The sequence below is a fragment of the Mytilus californianus genome, unplaced genomic scaffold (assembly GCF_021869535.1).
Source record: "Mytilus californianus isolate M0D057914Y unplaced genomic scaffold, xbMytCali1.0.p SCAF_2, whole genome shotgun sequence".
In the NCBI taxonomy this organism is placed as follows: domain Eukaryota; kingdom Metazoa; phylum Mollusca; class Bivalvia; order Mytilida; family Mytilidae; genus Mytilus; species Mytilus californianus.
The window spans coordinates 115,435,709-115,463,426 of NW_026262668.1; the positions used below are offsets into that span (position 1 = coordinate 115,435,709).

At 32.2% G+C, this 27,718-nt stretch overlaps 1 protein-coding gene across 6 annotated transcripts in view; it reads right to left on the reverse strand.

Annotated features, from left to right (window-relative positions):
• The window catches only part of LOC127730812 (microtubule-associated protein 2-like), a 132,868-nt gene that overhangs the window by 92,908 nt on the left and 12,242 nt on the right, over positions 1-27,718 (reverse strand). For 5 of the 6 annotated variants that reach the window (XM_052239400.1, XM_052239399.1, XM_052239398.1 and 2 more), the window contains exon 3: positions 26,164-26,291. The gene's annotated coding sequence lies outside the window, so the exon portion shown is untranslated. Of the gene's footprint in view, positions 1-25,911; positions 26,073-26,163; positions 26,292-27,718 lie in introns of those variants that run through there. The other variant, XM_052239396.1, reaches the window with a different exon arrangement.

The window sequence follows — 27,718 nt, forward strand, 5'->3', positions numbered from 1 at the left end:
GCAGCAATGAATTTTAAAGCAAGTATTACTGCTATTGCTTCTAATATAAGAATAGTGGACAAATTCAGAGCCCGTGATTTAATGCTAATTTAATGACACTGGATGTGAATTTTACTTATCTTTTAATCCATAGATGTCAACTTATATGCAATGGGCAAAATGCATACAGAATAATTGAGTCTCTAAACCATAAAAAATCAATGTTAACCGTCTAACACAGTACATCAGATAAGAATCAGCTTTTGAATAGATTTGCCATGGATCTGAACAGAGTTAAAGTGACATTATGATTAATGATGGTAAACCTAAGTCCAGCTAATAGTTCTGATAACAATTCGGATACGACATGCATTCAAAATCCATGCAATTACCAGTAGTCTAAATACACTGTTAACACAGAGATATGTGTCGCCTTTTTGTAATTTTGATAATGCAAATGTTGAAATTAAAATAACAATACTTTAACATGTAAGTTATGCAAATATTCAAAGTCAATGAACCATGACTGAAGGTACATGGCTAAACAATCTCCATGGAAATGAGATGTGCCAATGCTAATGCAACTGCATACCAAATACCATTGACTTATCATAAGTCGTCCCCTTTAAACAAACCTAAACACAAACATTAACTTTTAAAAAGTTTCAAAGTCAATGAACCATTATGAGGGGATGGGGGCTATATAATTTCCATGGAAACGAGACTTGCAAATGCCAATAAATTTGCATACAAAATATTATTGACTTAAAACTAGTGGTTCATCTTAAACTGATCTAATCACAAACTAATACATGTAAAAGTTTTAAAGTCAATACCATGACTGAGGGGGCGGGACCAAATATTCTCCATGGAAATGAGATGTGCTAATGCTTATACAACTGTATACCAATTAACATTGGCCTACCACTGATGGTTCCCCTTGAACTGACCTAATCACAATCTAATACATGTAAACTAAGCAAAAGTTTCAAAGTCAATAGACCATGACTGAGGGGCCGAGCCAAATAATCTCCATGGAAATGAGATATACCAATGCTTATACAACTGCATATTAAATATCATTTACCTACCACTAGTGGTTCCTCATAAGCTGACCTAATCACAAACTAATACATTGTTGACGCCGCCACTGCAGCATACCTATGTCTCGCTTTTTGACTCCGTCAAGGCGAGACATAAAGCACATCAGCTGTTGAATCTGATATAGGACTAAAAATGCACTGCTCCTGAACTTTATGTTACAAACAACAACTGAAACATGTAAATGTATTTACAACTAATGTAGATTGAGAGTGATTGGGAGCTTCATTGACATGTAGTATAAACTAGTGTAACAGATTGATTTTGATATGTCTCTATAGTTTTTGTTGCAGGTCTACTTTCTCTTTGATGTTTACCCATCTCTCCCTTTATTCAAGTTATATAATCCATATGCTGTTAAATATAACAACAGCATTCCAATGTCCCTTAAGTATGCACATATTTATTCTAACTATGGGCAATAAATTAAAAAAATATTGTTGGTTCTTTTAAACTTTCATAACTATTGTACAAGAAATGTTTGAATGACATTGCTATCAATATTATTTTCCACATAATAATAATTGATTTACAGTTATATGCTTTTTTGTATATGATATTCAATGAACATGCTAGTTTTTCTTTTCAAAATTCAGATTACGTATGACAGTTTGAACTTTGACCATAATAAGGTAGAATCAAGTCCATAAATTTATGGACCAATAAAAATTCATTTTACAAACAGTAAATATTTCTGAAAATAAACAACAAAAAGTAGTTGCAAAAATATACATACAAGATATTACGTCGATGCATCTTGTTCCAAAAAACCTAATTACTCCCCCTGTATAATAAAATTCCTTTCAGTTATCCAGTCTGATAATGTTCTATATTTACCTGCTAGGATTGGATTTCTAATCAATATTAATTATTACTGTTTCAGGTTATTTCAACGGATGACAATAAAATCTCTAGATGCCAAAACTTTAATTCCTCCATTAATAATGTTTTATTTCCAGAATTTTATGTAGTTTTACATAACAGAAAGAATCTAATTCACTTTTGAAATATTTATAGGCAAATTTCAAGTCACTGAATCATACTGTAAAAAGAAATATTGTTCATTGGGAATTTCTGAAGTTTACCTAGCTGGGTGTTTTAAATTATCGAACAGCTGAAGATAGTATTGAATCAGGGGCGGATATAGGGGGCCCGGGGGGCCGGCCCCCCTTATGAAGCTTTATTTATGGTTAATCCAGACATTTTTCCGGTTCCACTACAAATTGTATCTAGATTTTTTCAAAATCCTGGATCCACATCTGAGAATGGATGTCTTAAGGTTGAGGAACAAGTGAAGATCATATACAATGGCTGTCTTAAGGATGTACTTAGGTGAAATCTAGAATTTAAAATTGATACTATAAGTCAGAAGAGCCTTAGTTAAGGAACAAAATGAGCTAAAAAAATTGATAGGTTATGGAGCTCCTTTTCGAGATATTTAATTTTTAAAAAATGGGGGGAAAAGGCTGACTTGGACTTTTACATTATATTTGCATTGGTATTATTTGGGTCTTAAATCGAAAGTAAAAAAATCTAGAATCTGCTATAATTTTGGTAAATGACCTTTTACAAGCTATTGAAGTCTTATATGAAAAAAAATGGGTGTTATGGGGCAAAATATTTTACCCTGTATCGTAGGTAAAAAACCAAGGAGTCCAAACATCTGACAAAAATTCCTTAGCTTGACCTAAGTACATCTTTAGAGGGTGTTTTTAGGTAAAGGAACAGTTGGTGATCATGAAACAGGATGTCTTTAGGTTAAGGAACAGCTGAAGATCATAGTACAGGATGCCTTAAGGTTCAGGAACAGCTGAGGATCATAGTACAGGATGCCTTAAGGTTCAGGAACAGTTGAGGATCATAGAACAAGACTCTAAGGTTAAGGAACAGCTGAGGATCATAGAACAAGACTCTAAGGTTAAGGAACGACTGAGGATCATAGAACAAGACTCTAAGGTTAAGGAACAGCTGAGGATCATAGAACAAGACTCTAAGGTTAAGGAACAGCTGAAGATCATAGAACAAGACTCTAAGGCTAAGGAACAGCTGAAGATCATAGCACAGGATGTATCAAGGTTAAGGAACAGCTGAAGATCATAGTACAGGATGCCTTAAGGTTCAGGAACAGTTGAGGATCATAGAACAAGACTCTAAGGTTAAGGAACAGCTGAGGATCATAGAACAAGACTCTAAGGTTAAGGAACAGCTGAGGATCATAGAACAAGACTCTAAGGTTAAGGAACAGCTGAAGATCATAGAACAAGACTCTAAGGTTAAGGAACAGCTGAAGATCATAGCACAGGATGTCTCAAGGTTAAGGATCAGCTGAAGATCATAGCATAGGATGTCTTAAGGTTAAGGAACAGCTTAATATCATAGCACAGGATGTCCTAAGGTTGAGGAACAACTGAAGATCAGAGCAAAGAATGTATTAAGGTTAAGGAAAGCAGAGGATGTATTAAGGTTAAGGAACAGCTGACGATCATAGCACAGGATGTCTTTAGGTTAAGGAACAGCTGATGATCATAGCACAGGATGTCTTTAGGTTAAGGAACAGCTGAAGATGATAGCACAGAATGTCTTAAGGTTAAAGAACAGCTGACAATCATAGCACAGGATGTCTTGAGGTTGAGAAACAGCTGAAGATCATAGCACAGAATGTCTTAATGTTGAGAAACAGCTGAAGATCATAGAAAAAGACTCTTTAGGTTAGGGAACAGCTGAAGATCATAGCACAGGATGTCTTAAGGTTAAGGAACAGCTGAAGATCATAGCATAGGATGTCTTAAGGTTAAGGTACAGCTGAAGATCATAGCACAGGCTGTATTGAGGTTAAGGAACAGCTGACGATCATAGCATAGGATAAATTAAGGAACAGCTGACGATCATAGCACAGGATGTCTTTAGGTTAAGGAACAGCTGAAGATTATAGCACAGGATGTCTTAAGGTTAAAGAACAGCTGACAATCATAGCACAGGATGTATTTCGGTTAAGGAACTGCTGAATATCATAGCACATGATGTCTTGAGGTTGAGAAACAGCTGAAGTTCATATACAATGTTGTCTTCATTTTTAAGTAAGGAACAGCTAAGATCATAGCAGAGATTATCTAGGTTGAGAAACAGCGGGAGATCATATACAATTGGTGTCCCAATGTTAAGGAGCAGCTGAAAATCATATAACAGGGTGTCGATTGGTGGAGGATCAACTGAAGATCACATATCAAGATGTCTTTTGAACATGATAAGGATGTCTCAAGGTTAAGGAACAGCTTAACATCATATACAATGAATGTCTTTATATTAGGGTGCAGCTGAAAGTCACAATGCAGGTATTTTAAGGTTAGTATACAGCAAAAAGTCATGAAGCAGGGTATTTTTAGGAGAGGATACATCTGAAAGTCACAAAGCATGGTGTTGCAAGGTGAGGATACAGCTGAAAGTTGCAAAGCAGGGTTTTTAAGGTGTGGATATGGCTGAAAGACACAAAGCAGGTGTATTAAGGCTAGCATACAGTTGAAAGTCACAAAGCAGGGTGTTCTTAGGTTAGGATACAGCTGAAAATTACAAATCAAGGTGTTTTAAGGTGAGGATACAGATAACAGCCACAAAGCAGGGTGTTTTAAGGTTAGGATACAGCTGAAAGTCACAAAGTAGGTGTTTTGGTTGATATAGCTGGATGTCACAAAGCAGGGTGTTTTTACGGTGAGGATATATCTAAATTTTACAAAGCAGGGTGTCTTAAAAGCTGGCAAGAAATATTCTCTAGAATTTATAATTAGCAAAATGTTTTATGAAACTTTGAAAATTATTATTCTGGAATTATTATCTCTGTGAGTTTACTGTCTATAAGGTGAAAAAAACATTTGAAGATAGAGGAAGCTCCAAGTATTTAATAAATACTAAGCAGACTGCAGTGACATATCAGACAAGCTAAAATTGATTTCCAAAGCTCCCAGACAATTTTACAATCCTGTCATTTGATGCTTGAATTATCAACAAAATAACACAAAATGACTCAATTTGTTTCCATGGAAATCAGACACATATTCTTTTCTGGAAAGTCAAGCTTAATTATCACTTTAGACCCTTATGAATTATCTTAATCCTAATTCATCTACGAAGATTGCAAAATAGTTTACTAAAAATAGTACCTGAAAAGCTAAAATGTAAAAGGACAATGATATTTAGAGTGAGGACCCTTTCCAGGTATTATCACTAGACGTTTCAACCGGTTTACATATGAAGGCAAATCACTGAATATAATATCTACATTTAGCCCTTCACATACTGATTACAAAGAATTCAATATAGTCAATTCTAATCATTTAAATACTGATTACAAAGTTTTAATATGGTCAATTCCAATCATTAAAATACTGATTGAAAAGTCTTAAATGTAGTCAATTCTAATCATTAAAATACTGATTGAAAAGTATTAAATGTAGTCAATTCTAATCATTAAAATACTGATTGAAAAGTATTAAATGTAGTCAATTCTAATCATTAAAATACTGATTGAAAAGTATTAAATGTAGTCAATTCTAATCATTTTCAACGTTTTACACAGCAGGATCAAATGAGCTAGAAATTATTGACATGAAACAACTAATATAAAAACTTTTTTATAATAATGATAGATAAACTAAAACAGGAAGTTCAACATAATGTAATGTCATACAAGTAAAAGTTGACACAAGTAACATTCATTCTGCCAGGATTGAAGAAGTCAAGTATTCAAATATCATCTCTTTGCACATATAAAAAATATGGATTTCAATAATTACCTCTTCAATTGGTATTAAGGGAGATTTTGAAAGCTGAGAGTTAAAGTACCAGCTCAAATTTAAAGTAAGACATTTCTACAAAAGAGCTGATCAATAATTCCTGTCTTTCACAAATATCAATATCTAACTTCTTGATTAAAACAAGAAGATAGTATTCTTAAAATTCTTGAAAAACAATGGTAAATAATCTCTGAATAATTATACACAAAAAGCAAATTTGTTTTGTCATATAAATGAATATTGACCATTCCTTTTAACCTTTGTACTTTGAGGGTAGTATATATTTTTTTTGCTCCAATGGTTTTCATAACTTTAGAGGTTAATTGGTCGACTGTAATTTCATAATTTAAGTATGTTCATTCAACTAAGTACAATTTCTTTTTGTTCTGCAGATTAAAAGTTCAAAATTGGAAATTTGAAATCAGTGAAAAATGGCAACATTATAGAGATTGGCGGCCTTCTCTATCTGGCATAAATAATAAAGAGGACAGAGGCATCCAAATCAGTCATATCTTTCACAAATATAACTAATGAGATTGTTAATCATAAATATAGGATATTGAAAACATTAACTGCTTTTAGTAGCTGACATCAGTATAGGCAAAATATCAACAAAATTTCACCAATCCAAATCCTGGATTTCATTTCCAAATGTTTTCAGTTCAGCATGAAGTCGGACACAACGAAAGCAAAATTATTCTAAATGTATAACAATTCATGTATATGGGAAATACATAAAATCCACACACCAATCTCAAGTTGTTTTTTATGAATGAGTTACACCGGTTGACCAGAGGTCAATCGGGGGAAACAACGTCATCGAACAATAGGTTCTTACTGTAACGTAATAGCATAAGCATTGAGACATAGGAAATATACGGGAAAGTGAACAAATTAGAAAGTCATCTATCAAATAGTTTACAAGAATTTAAATTCCATCTGATTTAAAGATATCAGCAACATTCTTTAACAGTTAAGAATCTGTCTTTAACATTCAGTCTTGCAAAAATGTTGATATGAGTAAAAAAATCTTTTTTGGGAGAACTATTTATTACTGATTTTCTATTTTATTCAGTTCTATATATGTAATCTGGACATTTTTTTTTTTATCAAATATTTCAGGATGACATGATCATGACATCACAAATGACATTTCTGTATTCATATGCCAAAACTATAAGATCATATTTATCCAGGAATTTTATTTTTATTCATTTTTTTTACTAGATTCACTTTTTGCTTTATTCTTAAACACAATATCATATATCAATAATATTACTTTAGTCTGGTAAGAAGTGTCAATTAAGGAACTTGGGGTGGATGGCAGATATTAAGTCTTGCTGATTTGTCCAAAACTTTTCTGGATTGGTGGCAAATAAACACTTGATATATAGTAAAATTTGTGATTATGAAGACACTCAGAAAACAAGAGTGCACACACTGAAATGTCTCGCCTACTTTACTGATCATTGATTTTATGTTGATAGTCGTACATATAAAGTTTTACTACAAGTATCACATTAACATTTATCATCCAAGAAAATGAGGCCAAGGTCAGATAAACCAAGCCGGTAATACATGTACACCTTAAATACAATCCCTCCATAACACAGAATATAGATGACCTATTGCTTATAGTATAAAAGAAACAGACCAAACCATGGAAATTCTATACTGACCAATGAACCATGAAAATGAAGTCAAGATCATTTGAACCCTGCCAGACAGACATGTACACCTTAAATCATTCCATGCATCAAATATAGTTGACCTGTTGCTTAAGGTATCTAAGAAAAAAAGTTAACCAGGAAATCTGAACATTGACCAATCAACCATGAAAATGAGGTGAAGGTCAGATGATACCTGCCAGACAGACATATACACCTTACAATCATTCCATACACCAAATATAGTTGACCTATTGCTTAAAGTTTAAGAAAAACAGACCAAATCACAAAAACTTAACATAAGCAATGAATCATGAAAATGAGGTCAAGGTCAAATAAAACCTGCCACACTGACTTGTACATCATTAAATATTTCCATACACCAAATATAGTTGACCTACTGCATAAAATATTAGAAAAACAGACCAAAACACAAAAACTTAACATTGAGTAATGAACCGTGAAAATGAGGTGAAGGTCAAATAAAACCTGCCAGACTGACATGTACATTGTAAAATATTTCCATACACCAAATATAGTTGACCTACTGCATACAGTATTAGAAAAACAGACCAAAACACAAAAACTTAACATTGAGCAATGAACCGTGAAAATGAGGTGAAGGTCAAATAAAACCTGCCAGACTGACATGTACATTGTAAAATATTTCCATACACCAAATATAGTTGACCTACTGCATACAGTATTAGAAAAACAGACCAAAACACAAAAACTTAGCATTGAGCAATGAACCGTGAAAATGAGGTCAAGGTCAAATAAAAACCTGCCAGACTGACATGAACATCGTAAAATATTTCCATACACCAAATACAGTTGACCTATTGCATACAGTATTAGAAAAACAGACCAAAACACAAAAACTTAACAATGACCACTGAACCATGAAAATGAGGTCAAGGTCAGATGACACTGCCAGTTGGACATGTACACCTTACAATCATTACATACACCAAATATAGTAGACCCATTGCTTATAGTATCTCAGATACAGACTTGACCACGAAAACTTAACCTTGTTCACTGATCCATGAAATGAGGTCGAGGTCAAGTGAAAACTGTCTGACAGGCATGAGGACCTTGCAAGGTACGAACATACCAAATATAGTTATCCTATTACTCATTATAAGAGTAAAATTAACATTACATAAAATCTTAAATTTTTTTTCAAGTAGTCACTGAACCATTAAAATGAGGTCAAGGACAATGGACATATGACAGACAGAAACTTCATATCATAAGGCATCTATATACAAAGTATGAAACATCCAGGTCTTCTACCGTCTGAAATATTAAGCTTTTAAGAAGTAAGTTAACGCCGCCGCCGCAGGATCACTTTCCCTATGTCGAGCTTGTTGCGACAAAAGTCGCAGGCTCAACATTAAAAATTACTGTCATTGCAAAACATATCATAAGGAAAGAGAAGCTGTCCTGTTCGTCATGAAGTGAAATGAAATTGGAATTGCATTTGATACCAACAACTGTAAATGACTTGGAATATCAGAAATCCAGTAACAAAACAAAAGTAGATTGCAGGCCACGGAATCATTAGTGTTGAGAAATGTCAATCCCCTGGACACATGACAAATCAATAGCTACAAGCTTGAAATTTTATAAAACATTATTCTAATTTAGTAGTCAATACAATTTGAGTCTCTCTCCATTGTGTTGACTGCATCGAGATTGCAAAGGAAATGATGCAGTAAATGCACAAAATTGCATCAAAGTATTGATCTTCCATTAAAAGGGAAAGAAACTGAAATATATAAAAACAAAAGTGCACACTCTGAAATGTCTCGCCTTCTTTACTAACCATTGATATTATGTTGATAGTCCTAAATGAAAGCTTTACTACAACTATTACATAAACTTAACATGATCCAAGAAAATGAAGTCAAGGTCATATAAACCAAACGAGAAATACATGTACACCTTACAATCATTCAATACACTAAATATAGTTGACCTATTGCTTATAGTTTCTAAGAAACAGACTTAACCAAGAAAACTAAACATTGAACAATGAATCGTGAAAATGAGGTCAAGGTCAGATGAACCATGCCAGACAGACATGAACAGCTTACAATTCTTCCATACAACAAATATAGCTGACCTATTGCTTATAGTTTAAGAAAAACAGACTGAAACACATAAACTTAACACTGAGCAATGAACCGTGAAATGAGGTCAAGGTCAAATAAAACCTGCGAGACTGACATGTACATCATAGAATATTTCCATACACCAAATATAGTTGACTTATTGCATATAGTATAAGAAAAAAGACACTTACAATTCTTCCTTACAACAAATATAGCTGACCTATTGCTTCTAGTTTAAGAAAAACAGACTGAAACACATAAACTTAACACTGAGCAATGAACCGTGAAATGAGGTCAAGGTCAAATAAAACCTGCGAGACTGACATGTACATCATAGAATATTTCCATACACCAAATATAGTTGACTTATTGCATATAGTATAAGAAAAAAGACCAAAACTCAAAAACTTATCTTTAACCACTGAACCATGAAAATGAGGTCAAAGTCAGATGACACCTGCCAGTTGGACATGTACACCTTACAGTCCTTCCATACACCGAATATACTAGACCAATTGCTTATAGTATCTGAGAAATGGACTTGACCACCAAAACTTAACCTTGTTCACTGATCCATGAAATGAGGTCGAGGTCAAGTGAAAACTGTCTGACCGGCATGAGGACCTTGCAAGGTAGGCACATACCAAATATAGTTATCCTATTACTTATAATAAGAGAGAATTTGATATTACAAAAAAATCTTAACTTTTTTTTCAAGTAGTCACTGAACCATGAAAATGAAGTCAAGGACATTGGACATGTGACTGACGGAAACTTTGTAACATGAGGCATCTATATACAAAGTATGAAGCATCCATGTCTTCCACCTTCTAAAATATAAAGCTTCTAAGAAGTTAGCTAACGCCGCCGCCGCCGGATCACTAACCCTATGTCGAGCTTTCTGCGACAAAAGTCGCAGGCTCGACAAAAACAAGAATGTGTCCATAGTACACGGATGCCCCACTCGCACTATAATTTTCTATGTTCAGTGGACCGTGAAATTGGGGTCAAAACTCTAATTTGGCATTATAAGAGTGCACACGCTGAAATGTCTCGCCTTCTTTACTAATCATTGATATTATGTTGATAGTCCTAAATATAAAGCTTTATTACAACTGTCACATAAACTTAACATTAACCAAGTAAACTAAACATTGACCAATGAACCATGAAAATGAGGTCAAGGTCAGATGAACCATGCTAGGCAGGCATGTACAGCTAACAATTCTTCCATACAACAAATATGGTTGACCTATTGCTTATAGTTTAAGAAAAACAGACCAAAACACAAAAACTTAACACTGAGCAATGAACCTTGAAAATGAGGTCAAGGTCAAATAAAACCTGCGTGACTGACATATAGATCATAAAATATTTCCATACACCAAATGTAGTTGAACTATTGCATATAGTATTAGAAAAAAAGATCAAATCTCAAAAACTTAACTTTGACCACTGAACCATGAAAATGAGGTCAAGGTCAGATGACACCTGCCAGCTAGACATGTACACCTTACAATCATTCCATACACAAAATATTGTAGACCTATTGCATACAGTATAAGAAAAACAGACCAAAACACAAAAACTTAACTATAACCACTGAACCATGAAAATGAGGTCAAGGTCAGATGACACCTGCCAGTTGGACATGTACACCTTACAGTCCTTCCATACACCGAATATACTAGACCTATTGCTTATAGTATCTGAGATATGGACTTGACCACGAAAACTTAACCTTGTTCACTGATCCATGAAATGAGGTCGAGGTCAAGTGAAAACTGTCTGACGGGCATGAGGACCTTGCAAGGTACGCACATACCAAATATAGTCGGATCACTATCCCTATGTCGAGCTTTCTGCGACAAAAGTCGCAGGCTCGACAAAAATTAGAAAGATCATATCATGGGGAACATGTGTTCTAAGTTTCAAGTTGATTGGACTTCAACTCCATCAAAAACTACCTTGACCAAAAACTTTAACCTGAAGCGAGACAGACGGACGGACAGAATAACAGACGCACAGACCGAAAAACATAATGCCCCTAGTAGGGGCATAAAAAAAGTTTCCATACAAAAAACTGTACATTTACATGATTAATTCAGATCTTATGTCATATGTGTGAATAAATAAAACTTTCTTCACAACACTAGATTCAGTTTTATTTGTAACCTAACCTTAGTTTATATATTGTGATTAATATAAAGATAATTCTGGCCAAGCTCTTTTGCTATAATCGTTATAAATTTCTTATGCTGCAAAAAATAATATAAATAGGTAAACTAGAGGCTCTAAAATGCCTATTGCTCACCTAGATCTATGTGCATCTTCCAACTAAGGCCACTCTACAACATTGTAGACTAGAATATTACTCATGACTAAAATCTATATTTTGTTTATCATGTCTTGTTAATTATATTTACTATTTAGGCCGGTGTTTTTTAATTTGTTGATTTACGGATCTGCTGACCTAATTTTTACAAATTTTAGGAAAAAAAATAAAATTCAAATTTAATGTTTTTTTTAATCTCACCTTCTCTACCAAATTTATAGTCCCTGATTTATAAATAACTAGAGCTGTCTGCATTGCCTGTACATGCATTTTAGTTGATGCTGTGAAATTCAGTATGGAAATTTCTAGTTTTCAGCCATTCATTTTATGTAATCATTGCCTCTGTGTTAGATTGACACATGGTGACTGATAGGTCAATCTAAAAGAATTATACTGATCCAGGAACAAAGTCTGAGGTTTGCATACTGTAAATTCAAAAATTATAGGTCAAAATCATAGGCAGTATGATTCTTCTGCATACAAATTGTTGACAATCTAAGTTTTTCACCAATCACAAATTAGACAATGTTCTACTTTCAAAGGGGTCAAAGGCCAAATTCAAGGTCGGAGTGACCTGACTTTGATATATGACACCCCCCTCCCCCATCCCATGATGTATCAGCATATCAAGAATGGTCAACCTAAGTTCTATGGTACAAAAGTTATGCGCAGGACACAAATCAGTCAAGGTTTTACTAAAATAGGGGAAAGAGATCAGAGTGACCTGACTTTGGTATAGGACACACATCCAGTCCATGATGCAACTGCATACCAAGTTTAGTTAACCTAAGTTTTATGATTAAAAAGATATGCACTAAACACGAATTTGACAAGGTTTTACTATCAGGGGTCAAAGTCAATGTCAGAATGACCTGACTTTGGTATATGACACACCCCCAGCCCATGATGCTACTGCATACCAAGTTTAGTTTACCTAAGTTTTAAGGTTCATAAGTTATGCACTGGATTCAAAGAGGAACAGACGGACAGATGGTCAAACAGACCACCAGACATTGTGATTACTATACAACCCCCAAAACTTGATTATCAGGGGTATACAAATATTTGAGAAGTAGCATTCACCTCCAATTATGTGAATTATTGTGTCATATTTAAACAGAAACAAAAAATGTCATTTAAGGACAATAACTCTGTAAAAGGTTGTCCAAGGATTTCAGCAATATAACTTTTTTGTAGATCTTGACTTGTGGATCATTTTGGTTTTCAAAGTTTCTCTCTATCTTTTACAGTTTTCAAATTAATAGGCAATTATGCAAAAAACTTATAAAATTCATCCTTTAAGGGCAATAACTCCTATAAGGAATCAACTGACATTGGATTTATTGTTGATCTTGTTGATCATTTCTGCACTTGTAAGTTTCTTTATATTGATAAAAGTTTTCAGGTAAAAAGGCGAAAACACAAAATATAGTCATTTAAACAACCTTCAAATCTGAACAACTTTGAAGGTGAATAATAGCACTCTCTTGTTATGAAAACATGCTGCACTCTCTTGTTATGAAAACATGCTGCACTCTCTACTGATTTCAGTCATTCCATACTGATTGAATTACATATTGTATAAAACTGCATGTATATTTATGGATTATTAAGAGGTCTTAAGAGAGACATGCTGATACATTTCTTTCATCCCTTTAGCTATACATATCATGTGGGCAGTCTATAGACAGATTTATGCAATCTAATGATTAATGCTCTGACTTTTCCTGCAGTAAATGTCAATTCCAACATGAATGGTTTCAGTTTCAAAACATTTAAAAGGCATCAGTTTTACTGTTTGGCATTAAAAAGTACATAAATAGAAGAAAATTCTTTTTATTCTTTGAGGGAAAATCATTTGCCAGATGATATGACTTAAGCTGTACATGTATAAAAGAATATTTCAAGGTTCTTCATCTTTAATTATTATAATCCTTATTCAGTAAAGTATGGAATTATGATATAATCAAAAAGTATGTTGTGACAAAGCAAATATATATGCATCCAGAAATACAAAATTATTAACCTTATCAAACATATTGTAAAAATAAACTTAAAATGTGGACATGTGTCCTATTTTAGGCAAAAGGTTCAACTCCCCTTGTTGTTCTGTGTACTGTTACATGGCTGTACATCGATTTGCTTCTGAAAAGTGGATTTAGATATGCATTCATGCATTCAAAAAGGAAACATGTCTTTTAGTCCAGTTTTCTTAATGAATGTAATTTTGTTTAATTAAAGAGCTTAGTAACCTTTTTCTTGTCAGTGCAAAAAGAAGGTATATATGCATTCAAATCAACCTAATTTTTACTATACTTGATTAACTTTAGGGAAGGGCCATAAAAGGCTTAATATCTTATTTATATAATACAGTCCTATACATAAAGCTGAAAATTTTCAATCTAGCTAATTAGAAAACAGCACCATACTCAGTTGCATATCTCAGCCAATCTTATATTGATTACTTCCGATAGAACAAACCACTGAGGGAAATAGCTATAGCCATACTAACGAATATAATGATTACGTAACTTATTCTGATTCAATCTGTACTGCCACTCTTATGTTACATCTAATCATTTATTCATTCAAATTATGACCTGATATCCTGAACTATTTTCAGAGAAAAAAAACATCAAAACACTAGCATAAATAACATATAGAATATATCTAGATACAAGTATAACACATTAATTTTAATAAACCAAAATACAGGTCACATTACAATTGTCAGATGAACTGTATTCTGTATAAATTCCAGGGAGTTTTTACAAATAACATGTCTCTCTGTTTTCTTCCTATCGAAGTAACTAAAGACAGCAACTACAAAAAAGTATCTCATCTTCACAAGATTTCAAATGGCATTGTCAGTCAAAATTCTTTAAAAACCAAATTAAAACTTTAACCTGACTCCAGGACTTCAAAAGTTTGAAAATAAAGACAAAGCCTTAAATATTTTTTAACAGACATATACTCCTCAAAACCAATCCATATATGTAACAATTATCAGGTTGTCTGCATATTGATATCTTACAATATAAATATAATGAAAATCTGATAATGGATTTATCTGATTGTATTTGAGAATTTTGCATGATAGAAACAAGTGTTTTTCTTTGTTTCACCTGCAAACCGGAAGATGACTTGATAAGTTCAGGTCAAACTTATCAATTTCAGTTCATTCATTATGATGTAGGTGATATGTCTGAGTCAAAGTTATTTAGGCCGGGTTAACATATTTGACGTCACAAAGCCGTGATATGAAACTTGATGAAGAGCTGACCAGAGTGATACAGACAATGGGAGCACCGATAAAAAATGTTATTAGTTTTTCATATATATTAAAGAGAAATAAGCCTATATTAAACTTCACCTGACCAGGCTCACATAAAAATGAGGTCGACCATAACTGACATATGCTAGATCAGCAAGATTGATTGATTGATTGATTGCTGTTTGCTTTACATCCAGTGGCAAATATTTCAAGCATGTTAAGGACAAGAACAAGAAGAGGAGCTAGACAGACATTTTCTGTTTACAATAAATCCACTTAGCAGGTCAAAAATAAGATATCAAGGTACATGTATTTTTAATTCTTATCACTGCCATCACTACAAGAAAATACATGTTTCATTTAACTACTTTAGCCACAGGTGAGGCAATAATGTGTAACGTAGTCATAGAAAGCATGATATCAAAAGTATCCCATAAAAAAATCCATGGAAAATAACTCAATCAATAAAACATGGACAAATTGTTCTGCTTTTATCTCTATTATAAGGTAAATGTAACTGTTAAATCCATAATCTCTGATAACATGAACTGATATGACCCAGGTAATAATTAAATATATTGATCTAAGGGTGACAGCAACAATTATCTTCTTGTTACTGGTCATCAGACAGATAATCAGGTGTAATTCTATCAAAACAAAACATCCGGTCTATTCCATTTTACCAACATTTTCTCTTAGTCAATAGAACAACATTAGTAAATGGATGGTGTAAATGGTAACAGAAATAGGGTTTTTAAATCGATGCCAATAAGAATTCATAAATGAGATGTAATAGAATAAATTTCCAAGAGTAAAAACCATATTTGAAACGTTCAAATGTAGTCTTTAAGCTTGATGTCTGAATCTGTCTTTTTGTCAAACATAAACCAATTACAAAACAAGAGGCTGTCAGATTGACAGCAAACCGGATTTTCCTGCATGAAAATGATATTTGCAAATCTGGACCCCCAAACAGTATCAAGTAAGTTCAAGTTATTGCACGGACAATATTCTAAGTATCACTTTTTGCTAATTTAAGGTCTACAACTCAAAAACAATATAAAGCTAAAACCGTCAAAATCAACTTGACCTTCATTTAGTCAAAGGAAACATCATATCTAAATTTAAAAAGATTTCGTCAAATCATTTTCAAGTTATTGCGCGGATAAAGCTCTAAGTATCACTTTTCGCTACTTGAAGGTCTACAACTCAACAACAATAAAAGCTAAAATTGTGAATATTGAACTTGAACCTCATTTTCAAGTAATTGCACGGACACTGTTTGGCAGCACCCTGCCCGCCCGCCCAACCAATATTTTCCTTCAGAAATCCAGTTAAAAATTGGTATTCATTAACGCACTCAGAAAGAAATTCACAAAGAAAATCTGATTTTGTTCATTATTTTTCTGATTTTTCTCTAAAAGAAAATTTACAGTATGCAATTTTTCCCAAAGACTTGTTTTTCATGATAATTTTCCAACATTATATTTATAAATTATATAATTATATAACATGATCAGTATTCTATTTGTGGACTTTTGGTCACTTCTACAGCATAAACAATTAAATCTTTGATAACTCATTCTTTTATTTTTAACTCAATTCTTTCAGCTGAAGTTAGTTTAACTATGAATAAATTGAGATGTAGGGAACAACTAAAAGTTAGTTTAACTATGAATAAATTGAGATGTAGGATACAACTAAAAGTTAGTTTAACTATGAATAAATTGAGATGTAGGGAACAACTAAAAGTTAGTTTAACTATGAATAATTTGAGATGTGGGGAACAACTAAAAGTTAGTTTAACTATGAATAAATTGAGATGTGGGATACAACTAAAAATTAGTTTAACTATGAATAAATTGAGATGTAGGGAACAACTAAAAGTTAGTTTAACTATGAATAATTTGAGATGTGGGGAACAACTAAAAATTAGTTAAACTATGAATAAACTGAGATGTGGGGCACAACTAAAAGCGACAGCAACCCAATGACACAAAAAATCAAAACACATCTTCCATGTTATAAAATATATCCAGGAAAACTTTTCTGTTTTTTGTTGTTTTTTTTTTACTGTACTGTTAGTTTGCAAAGAGAGAAGATACAAGGAGGACAATTAAATATTATCTAAAATAAAAACAGACAAAACCATAACCAAAACACTACAATGAAAACTGAAGATTGGCCAACACCAACCAGGGGCTCTTGACAGGTAAGCATTTCCTGCTCCACTTAAGTGCCACCCACACACTTTTTTCAATTGTAAAGCACTTGTTTCCAATTTCACTATATAAAGTGTATTTTATCTATTGAATTTTATAATGGAGTAGTTATCAATGCATGATTTTGATTTTAATTCCAGATATTTATGAAAAAATTAAGCAGAAACTATCAAGAATCTGCCATCAACATTTAATTCTCTAAACAACAGCTTGTTTTCTATAAATTTATGGAGAAGATGTTCTAAGTTGCAAAACTTGTGTCTGATCCTATTCTCAATGTTTTTGGACAATAAAATATGTTTAAACTAAACTATAAATTGATATAAAAAAGGTATTTAAAAGTATATAAATTGGACATTGCATGATTAAAAAGGAAAAAGTATTGCTATAAACCCAAAAAAAAGAACAGGAGAGTAAATATCTACACAAAACAATAATACCTTCAACAATGAGAGTAGAGAAATATTAGTCCTTTCATGAAATGTAGAATTAAGGTTTATGTAATATTTGTCATATCCCTTGTGGTCCTTTGCTAACAGTCAATTCGTCAATGCTACTTTAAGTACATTTACAAAACTTTAAAAGCAGAAAAATAAATACTGTAAAAATATAAAATATAGCACAGGTTCGTGTTTTTTCTTAACAAACCCCCCCCCCCCTCCAAAAAAAAAAAAAAAAAATTGAATGTAAAAAAAGCTGAATTATAGGATCTTTAGTTTTCAGTAATGATCATCTGCCGTGATAACTTTTTTTCTATTATAGATGATAATTGCATGATAGCAACTCTATTTACCATAGGCATACAATAGGTGCTAGACACGATCAACAGAGAGAGAGAAAATTACCTTATTGGTAAATAATTTATAAAACTAAGATCTGATTTGCATTTGTTTGCATACAAACTTACAACCTAGGTTTAATCTATATTCGTTATTCTAGTAACTCCAAAAAGTTTGACTATTACATATAAAAACAATGGTTACCCAAAGAATTAGTTAACTCTCCTAACAAACTATGCATGTTCATTGTTTGAACATCTGTCTTTTCACACCTTTGAATAATGATTCATTAAATAAAGACATTACTGATAAAAATCATAATTCACTGCCTTCTTTCTAAGATCAATATTTTTACAATGGTAAAACCAAGCAACCAGTTCAATGTGATGTTGAGCAGATTGTGTAATTATTCCTTCAAGGACAGCTCTACCACTGAATCCTAAACACAACCACACTTTAATAGCATTAAAATAAATTTTAATTACAACACAAAAGAATGAACAAAATTACTAAAGTGCATCCAGGCATATTTTGGCCAACTCTTAAGTCTAAAAATAACTGCAAAATAAAACCAGAAAAACAATGCATAACTCTGAAGTCACCAAATTACTCAAGTACATCCAGAATACAATGCATTACTCTCAAGTCACAAACTTACTACAAAGTACATCCAGGAATATAAGGCATGATTTTCAAGTCACCAAATTACTGCAAAGTACATAAAGGAATACAATGCATGACTGTCAAGTCACCAAATTACTGAAATGTACTTCAAAGAATACAATACATGACTCTCAAGTCACCAAATTACTGGAAATTACATCTAGGAATATAGGGCATGACTTTCAAGTCATCAAATTACTGCAAAGAATCTCTAGGAATATAATGCAGAACTATCAAGTCACCAAATTACTAAAGTACATCTAGGAATACAATGCATGACTCTCAAGTTACCAAATTTATAATACTGCACTTAACATCTAAGAATACAATGCATGACTCTCAAGTCACCAAATTACTAAAGTACATCTAGGAATACAATGCATTACTCTTGAGTCACCAAATTACTCAAGTTCATTAATGAATGCATAACTATTAAGTCACCAAGTTTCTCAAGTACAACTAGAATACAATGCATGACTCTCAAGTCACAAAAGTACATTCAGGGATATTAGGCATTACTTACAAGTCACCAAATTACTGCAAAGTAAATCCAGGAACATTAGGCATGGTTTTCAAGTCACCAAATTACTGCAAAGTATATCAAGGAATACAATGCATGACTCTCAAGTCACCAAATTACTGCAATGTACATCCAGGAATAAAAGGCATGATTTTCAAGTCACCAAATTACTGCAATGTACTTCAAAGAATACAATACATGACTCTCAAGTCACCAAATTACTGTAATTTCATCTACGAATATTAGGCATGACTTTCAAGTCATCAAATTACTGCAAAGAACCTCTAGGAATATAATGCAGAACTCTCAAGTCACCAAATTACAAAAGTACATCTACGAATACAATGCATGACTCTCAAGTCACCAAATTTATAATATTGCACAGAACATCTAAGAAAACAATGCATGACTCTCAAGTCACCAAATTACTAAAGTACATCTAGGAATACAATGCATGACTCTCAAGTCACCAAATAACTTAAGTACATCTAGAAATACAAAGCATTTCTATGGAGTCACCAAATTACTCAAGTTCATCAATGAATGCATAACTGTTAAGTCACCAAGTTTCTCAAGTACATCCAGAATACAATGCATGACTCTCAAGTCACAAAATTACTGCAAAGTACATCCAGGAATATTAGGCATGACTTTCAAGTCACCAAATTACTGCAAAGTACATCCAGGAATATTAGGCATGGTTTTCAAGTCACCAAATTACTGCAAAGTATATCAAGGAATACAATGCATGACTCTCAAGTCACCAAATTACTGCAATGTACTTCAAAGAATGCAATGCATGACTCTCAAGTCAACAGATTACTGCAAAGTACATCTAGAAATATTAGGCATGACTTTCAAGTCACCAAATTACTGCAAAGAACCTCAAAGAATACAACACATGATCAAATATTGTCACCCATTATGCCAACTACATATCTGTAATCTCAAATGTGTTTGTGACATCATTAGTGTATACAGAGTAAATTGACTGACTAGGGTTTCTTCAACTAACTGTGGAATCAAATATACATACAGTGGATTCATTTATTTTCGTGGGTACCAATTTTCGTGGATTGTGGAAAACTTACACTTTCGACGTTTCGTGGATATTTAATTTCATGGTTTTGCCAAAGTCTGCATACAAGCCAATGGAAATTTGCATACGTTGAATATATAAATTTGTGATCAACCTGTACCCACAAAATCCACAAAAATTGGTATCCAACGAAAATAATAAATCCACAGTAAGAGAATAAAATAAATTCTAACAAGAATGTGTCCATTAATACACGGATGCCCCACTCGCACTATCATTTTCTATGTTCAGTGGACCGTGAAATTGGGGTCAAACTCTAATTTGGCATTAAAATTAGAAAGATCATATCATAGGGAACATGTGTACTAAGTTTCAAGTTGATTGGACTTCAACTTCATCAAAAACTACCTTGACCAAAAACTTTAACCTGAAGCGGGACAGACGGACAAACGGACGGACAGACGAACCAAGGAAAGCACAGACTGAAAAACTTAATGCCCCTAGGTGGGACATAAAAATCATGTATCCTGCGTATGGGAAGGAAATCAAGCATGCAAACAAAAGGAACAATATCCCTTTTAAAAAAGTACACCCTCCAAGATTTGATTGTTGAGATAAAAAATTTCAAAAACTATTTAAAAATGATATCCTTAAGGCTTCCAAGACTTGATGGTGATACTCTTTAAATTCCTTGAAATGTATCCAATGTCACTATTGATTTTTATAAACTTAATTCATTGTAATTGTTTCTGGCTCTGTCTACAATTAAATTCCTACACAATTAAGCCTCAATATCAATATTGATTTTATTCTACAGGCATTTTTCTCTTGAATGTGTTGGAATCAATTAAAAAGAAAAGTAAACATTATTTTTTTTTGGTAAAGCTTTTAACTTAAATAGACCACCCTCTTCGAGCACTGTTCTTCTATTACCTCTTGAGAGAAGAGATTTCCATTGAGACACAAATACAATTATAATACATGAATACTAAATAGGTATGGTATATCAAAGATACACCAATACAAAAAACAACAACCATAAATGAATAATTAATTGAGCTGTGAAATCTGAAGTTTCTATTTATTGTAATGGTAGAAATATTGGTTGTTCTCAATGTGTATAAACCTGACTTTATTACAGTAAGGGACCTTCATCATGTTCATTGGAGAGCAGAGAAAAAGACTGATAAGCAACTGATTTTTTTATCTCTATAGTTTTATATCAATGACCATCTTGATGGATAATAGATATCCCGGGAATAGTGGTATGTGGTAAGCCATGTTTGGTGATCTTGACAAAAAAATGAAATGAGATATGCCAATGCTTATACAACTGCATACCAAATATCATTGACCTATCACTAGTGGTTCCCCATAAACTGACCTAATCACAAACAAATACATGTAAAATAAGCAAAAGTTTCAAAGTCAATAGACCATGACTGAGGGGGCAGGGCCAAATAATCTCCATGGAAATGAGATGTGCCAATGCTAATACAACTGCATACCAAATATGATTGACCTACCACTTGTGGTTCACCATAAACTAGACCTAATCACAAACTAATATATTGTTGACGACGATGCCGCCGACACTGGAAACAGCATACCTTTGTCTCTCTTTTTGACTCTGTCAAGGCAAGACAAAAATTACCTGAGCTCAGACCTTGATTTCTCAACAAAATAAAACAAACTAAAGAAATAAAGAAGCGATGTCAAAATTTGTAAAGTTTTTGATGCAGCCTACCTGTAAAATGTCTTGTGTTATCATTGAATTTTTACAGTAGAATGCGAGCTCTTATTTTTGTGGTTAAAGTGTTGCAGGAATTCATCAAATAGTATAGTAAAATGTTTAAAGTGAGTAGATATCTCTATTTACAGTTAAAATTAAATTATTTCAATGTCTTGTCAAACTTCATCACAATGTCCCCATTCTAAATAAGCTCCGACCAGAATATCTTTTTTTTTGTCCTTTGTTTCTGACTTCTTCAGTTAAAAAAGTCTGATGATCCCCCTCCCAAAAAAAAAACAAAGAAATTTACTTCCTTCTTAAAGGGGGTAGGGAGAGGGTAAACCACCATTTTTTTTTTAAATGTGGCCTGATCATGAAGAATGTTTTCATGAAATATCTGTTATCCCATAGAAAGAAAAAAAAAACGCAAACTTTTACCATAATAAATATTTGTGTTATGTCTTCCTTTATCACTAAATCACAAGACTAACTCTGTCACCAGAAAACTTGTTTCAGACTACTACCAAACAATGTAAAATTATAATAAGATTATATCTCTCTGATATAAAGAAGAAAAGTCCAATATATTATATGAAGAATTTATTGAATAACAATAAAATGGCTTTATTCATCAATAATTTATATTTCTTGCAGACTATTATCTTTTTATGAACTTTTTACTGGAAAAACTGATCATTAAACATATTAGGAACCCAAAGTATTAAGTTATTACAGTAAACCTATCATCTTTATCCTTCAATAATAAAATCCAAAACAAGTATAAATCAATCTAAAATAAAAGAAGAATGTGTCTAAAGACACGAATTCCCCCGCTAAAACTTGCTTTTCGTAAATGGGACTGACAGAAGGACAGTAGGACGGAAAGACGGAAAGACCGACGGACAAGGGTAACACTTAATGCCCCCTTCGCCTTGTGGCCGGGGCATTAAAATACAAATTACAAAAGTTATTTTGCATGAAAAAGTTCTTAATTTTTGTATGGTTTGCTGTCTATCTAATCATCTATGGTATTTTATTTTAACTTTTGTCAAGGACAGATATTACATGATTTTATTTTAACTTTTGTCAAGGACAGATATCACATGATTTTTTGATGAAATGTCAAACAGCATTGCCTTCATTAACAACAGAATAATAATACCTTAAAAGGAAAACAGGAATTACCAAAAACTTTCAGAAAGTACAGCAGACAACTCCAACCATCAATTAAATGTTTGTATCTTTTTATTAAAGAATGGCAGATATTTTGGTAAGTTTTTTGTCAAGACACAAAAGTTTTGGACTGGCCAATAATTTACATTGATAATTCTTCTTTTTTGTTGTTGATTTATTCCTCTTTTGTAACATATTTGCAAGATAAAACTACTTTTCATAAGAGATAGAATATACTTCCAAACAATATAGGGCTCAAATTAACTCTTTTAGTAGATAATGATGAGTGGAAGTTTCAAAGATGAACCAAAATGTGTGTATTGTAGGGATGGGCAGAGAGATTAGGAAAGAGAACTGTGAACGAATCAGAAAATAAAGGCACTACGGGCAAAGTATTCAATTTTGTCAAAATGTTTAGAGATCATTCATTGTTCCAAAGATTTTCATGTGTAGAGAGAGTTGGGAGTTCAATGTCCTCTCATTTCCATCTAAATTAATCCAGTTTAGATTCCTTGCACCCTAATGTCTGTCTGAAACAACATTGTTTTTGACACATGCTTACACATTAAAACCATGTTTAAACTTTAATATCTATGTTTCAGACAACTTTAATATCTATGTTTCAGACAAATAACGTGTAGTTTTTTCTAATTAAATTATCTTGCCATATTTGTCAGCAATGAGCTGTATTCAAACAAAATTATTGATTATTGAATTTCAATTTTAATTATTAACTAAGTTTGTCATCCTTGCACTAACTAAAAGGCTTCCCACCCTTCACATTCCAATCAAATGATGTATTATTTCTGCATGTATAGTGTATTGACAAACCTTTAATTAATGATTATTTTTTCTTGCTTTAGTAGTTCCATTTTATAATTGTTACTTTCAATATCTGTATCCAACAAAAACCCATTTTGTTTTACTTAAATAATATTTTATATATTCAAATATTTTACATTACTAACTCCACACCTTATTTTACATTACAGACTGTGCAGTATGGGCTTTGCTCATTGTTGAAGGCGTACAGTGACCTATAGTTAATTTCTGTGTCATTTGGTCTCTTGTGGAGAGTTGTCTCATTGGAAATCATACCACATCTTCTTTTTTTATATCCACACCTTATTTCTCATTGATTATTTCTTGTTATTTACTGAAATTTATTTCTTGAATTAATAACTTCCAATACAGCTTTATCCTTGAGGAGCTGATTAACTGATAAGAAAGATCTATTTGGATGTTAAACTTTTCAGAATCTTTTCTCAGTTCTGAAGTCAGTCACATAAACTGAAGATCCCCACTTCAAGGAATACAGGCCATACATGACATCTGACAAAAATTTACATTAGTTGTAGAATATAATATGAAATGGCAGACCAATAGTCAAACCTGTAATTCTTGCAGTCTATTTAAGACATCAAACTTGATATGTTGGGTGTATCTAGATTATTTGGTACAATTTTAATCAGTATCAAAATTTGCCAGACAGAATGGCTGTAAAAAAAACAAGAGAAAAAATCCTTTGCTGTTCTTTCCTCATGGATAAAATATTTAACAGCATGGAACACTAGGTAAACCAGGAACACATGTTAAATTCATCTTTCTACTTCTTAAAGCTCAGGATGAAAAATGCAAAATAAAATCAAGAATACAGTCTAACTGTATTATATTTTATAGTATCAGTTATTATTTCATACAGAAGAGCTTGCATATACAGGATTTTTTTCTGCAGTACTATGTATTTAATCCATCTGATAAATTATGTTAAAAAAACAGGAAATTTAATTTGTTAACTTTATGACAAATTTCTTGTTGAGTGGAAAAATGGTGCATTTCCATCCAAATTTCAAATTTTTGTTTAGCTATCAAGTGATCACCTTACTTTAAAATAACATGTTCCCTCTCAATTACAAACAAATTCACTTGTTATGGAAAAAGCTTCTTATATTATGGACAAAAATGGGAAAACTTAAAGCAAACCAGCCATAAAGAAACTTTTTTATGTAATTATCTCATCTGACAAAAACATTGTATAAAATGGAATCATCAAGCTGGGATTCCCAATATTTATGCAGACACATATCATTTAAATTTTCTTTTCATCCTTGTCTCTTAGTCTTTGGTGAATAGTTGTTTTATTGGAAATCATACCACATCACCTTATTTATGCATTAAACATTGTGTATTATCCTGCCTTATTAATAATTATATATAAATAATATCAGACTTATGTCACTACTTTTAAAAATATGAAAAAATCATTATCAGTTACTATAACAAAATCCTTTGGGACAAAAATTAGCCATCTGAAGGAAATTTTTTAAAGTAAAATCGAACTTAAAAGTCTCTTTTTTCATTATAGTTATACCACCCCTACTTTAACCACACCCCCATCTCACCCCTTCAACAAAATTATTTCTTTGACAATTTTGTTCAATCTACACTTTTATTGAATGTATACCAATTATAGTTTTTTACACCTGTAAATTTTGACTACATATGGTTTAACATTCTTACCTTTTGCAGACAGTCACAAGACTCAAGCAGACGTCAGATGACAAACTGATCAGGATAATTCCTGTTAGTCAACTTATATGTAGCTGATGTTGTGTTATTGATTTTTTCCGGATCTTCCATTCAACTGAGATTCTCCAAGGAATCAATGTTGATGCTTTATCTTGAAAATTAATCTATGAAAATGCAAAACAAAATTACATGGAAAACATGTTAATTACTATGCAAGTTTTGAAACCTTGGTTTGTTAATTACCTTGTACTTGTAAGTTCTGGACTGGCCCAACAATAGCTTCTGCCATGCTATGGTTCCAGAAATACTTCCAAAATAATCGACAGCTCTAATGTATGGCTACAATAATCTGGAAGTCAAATTATCACTATCTAGAAAAATAGAACATTGCTGGATTTATTATGCATCTGAACATATATGGTCACAAACTTCAATAATACTGTGATGAAAAAGCAAAAACACACAAACTGACATAAATAAACTGGAGCACCAATTCCACAGAATGTAAATAAGAAGTGAGATGACTCATATTTATGTATGTCAAGGTCACCAATATTGATTTCAATGAAGAGATGCCACCAATGACAACTTGGTGACAAATTGAAAAGTACAATTACTAAATTTTTAAAATAATGTTTAAGAAAATTCTTCTTGATTTTCCAACAATTGATGAATTTTGCATAAAAATCAAATTTTAAACTTTTTTACCTAACATATAAGTATTTTCATTTTTTTAAGTACTTTAAAGTTGACAAAATAACTACTGACTTATCTCTAACACTTCATACCTAAAATTATACATATTGTTACAGGCCTCAAGGGAGACAACCCCAAATTAAATTGACAGGTAGATTTACAAATATTGTTGGCAGTTGCATTTTCACCAGCCAAATAAGTTATTAATGACATCCATTAAAAGATGATTATATTCACATTTTATTTCTGAAAATTTTAAATTTAATATTTGCCCAATAACCATGCAAGAATTTTTTAGGCATAGTAAAAAAAATTTATATACAAGACAATTAACACAAATCTAAACTCAAAAAGTTTCAGCTTATTTTGTCCGATTATAGTAGTCAAAACTCAAGATTTTTAATATTAAAATGATATTGTTTTAGGTTTTATTTCATGCTGAAGTTTACTGTTGTATGTACTAGATGCTGTTTTAGGGTAGGTGCAAGAGTCCATGTTTTGTATAATTTCTGCTATGTTTGAACAATGCAATATTTTGCTGCAGAATATGTTAACTATATCTATAGGGAAAGAAAGTATGCGGATGTACATCCGATAACATAGGATAAAAAAAGGATGGATGTCCATCATATAAAAATCTCATTAATTACTAGGTAATAAGAGAAACAACAATAAATACAATGTATAAGTTAATAAAACATATTGTTTACGGATCAGTGTTTTGGATGTTTTTAACTACAAGTTAATAAAACATATTGTTTGTCAATGTTTTCAACTATAAGTTAATACAACATATTGTTTGTGGATGTTTTTAACTATAAGTTAATACAACATATTGTTTCTGGATGTTTTAAACTATAAGATAACACATCATAATATTGTTTGTGGATGTTTTTAACTATAAGTTAATACAACATATTCTTTGTGGCTGTTTTTAACTATAAGTTAATACAGCATATTGTTTCTGGAAGTTTTTAACTATAAGTTAATACAGCATATTGTTTCTGGATGTTTTTAACTTTAAGTTAATACAGCATATTGTTTCTGGATGTTTTTAACTATAAGTTAATACAACATATTGTTTCTGGATGTTTTTAACTAT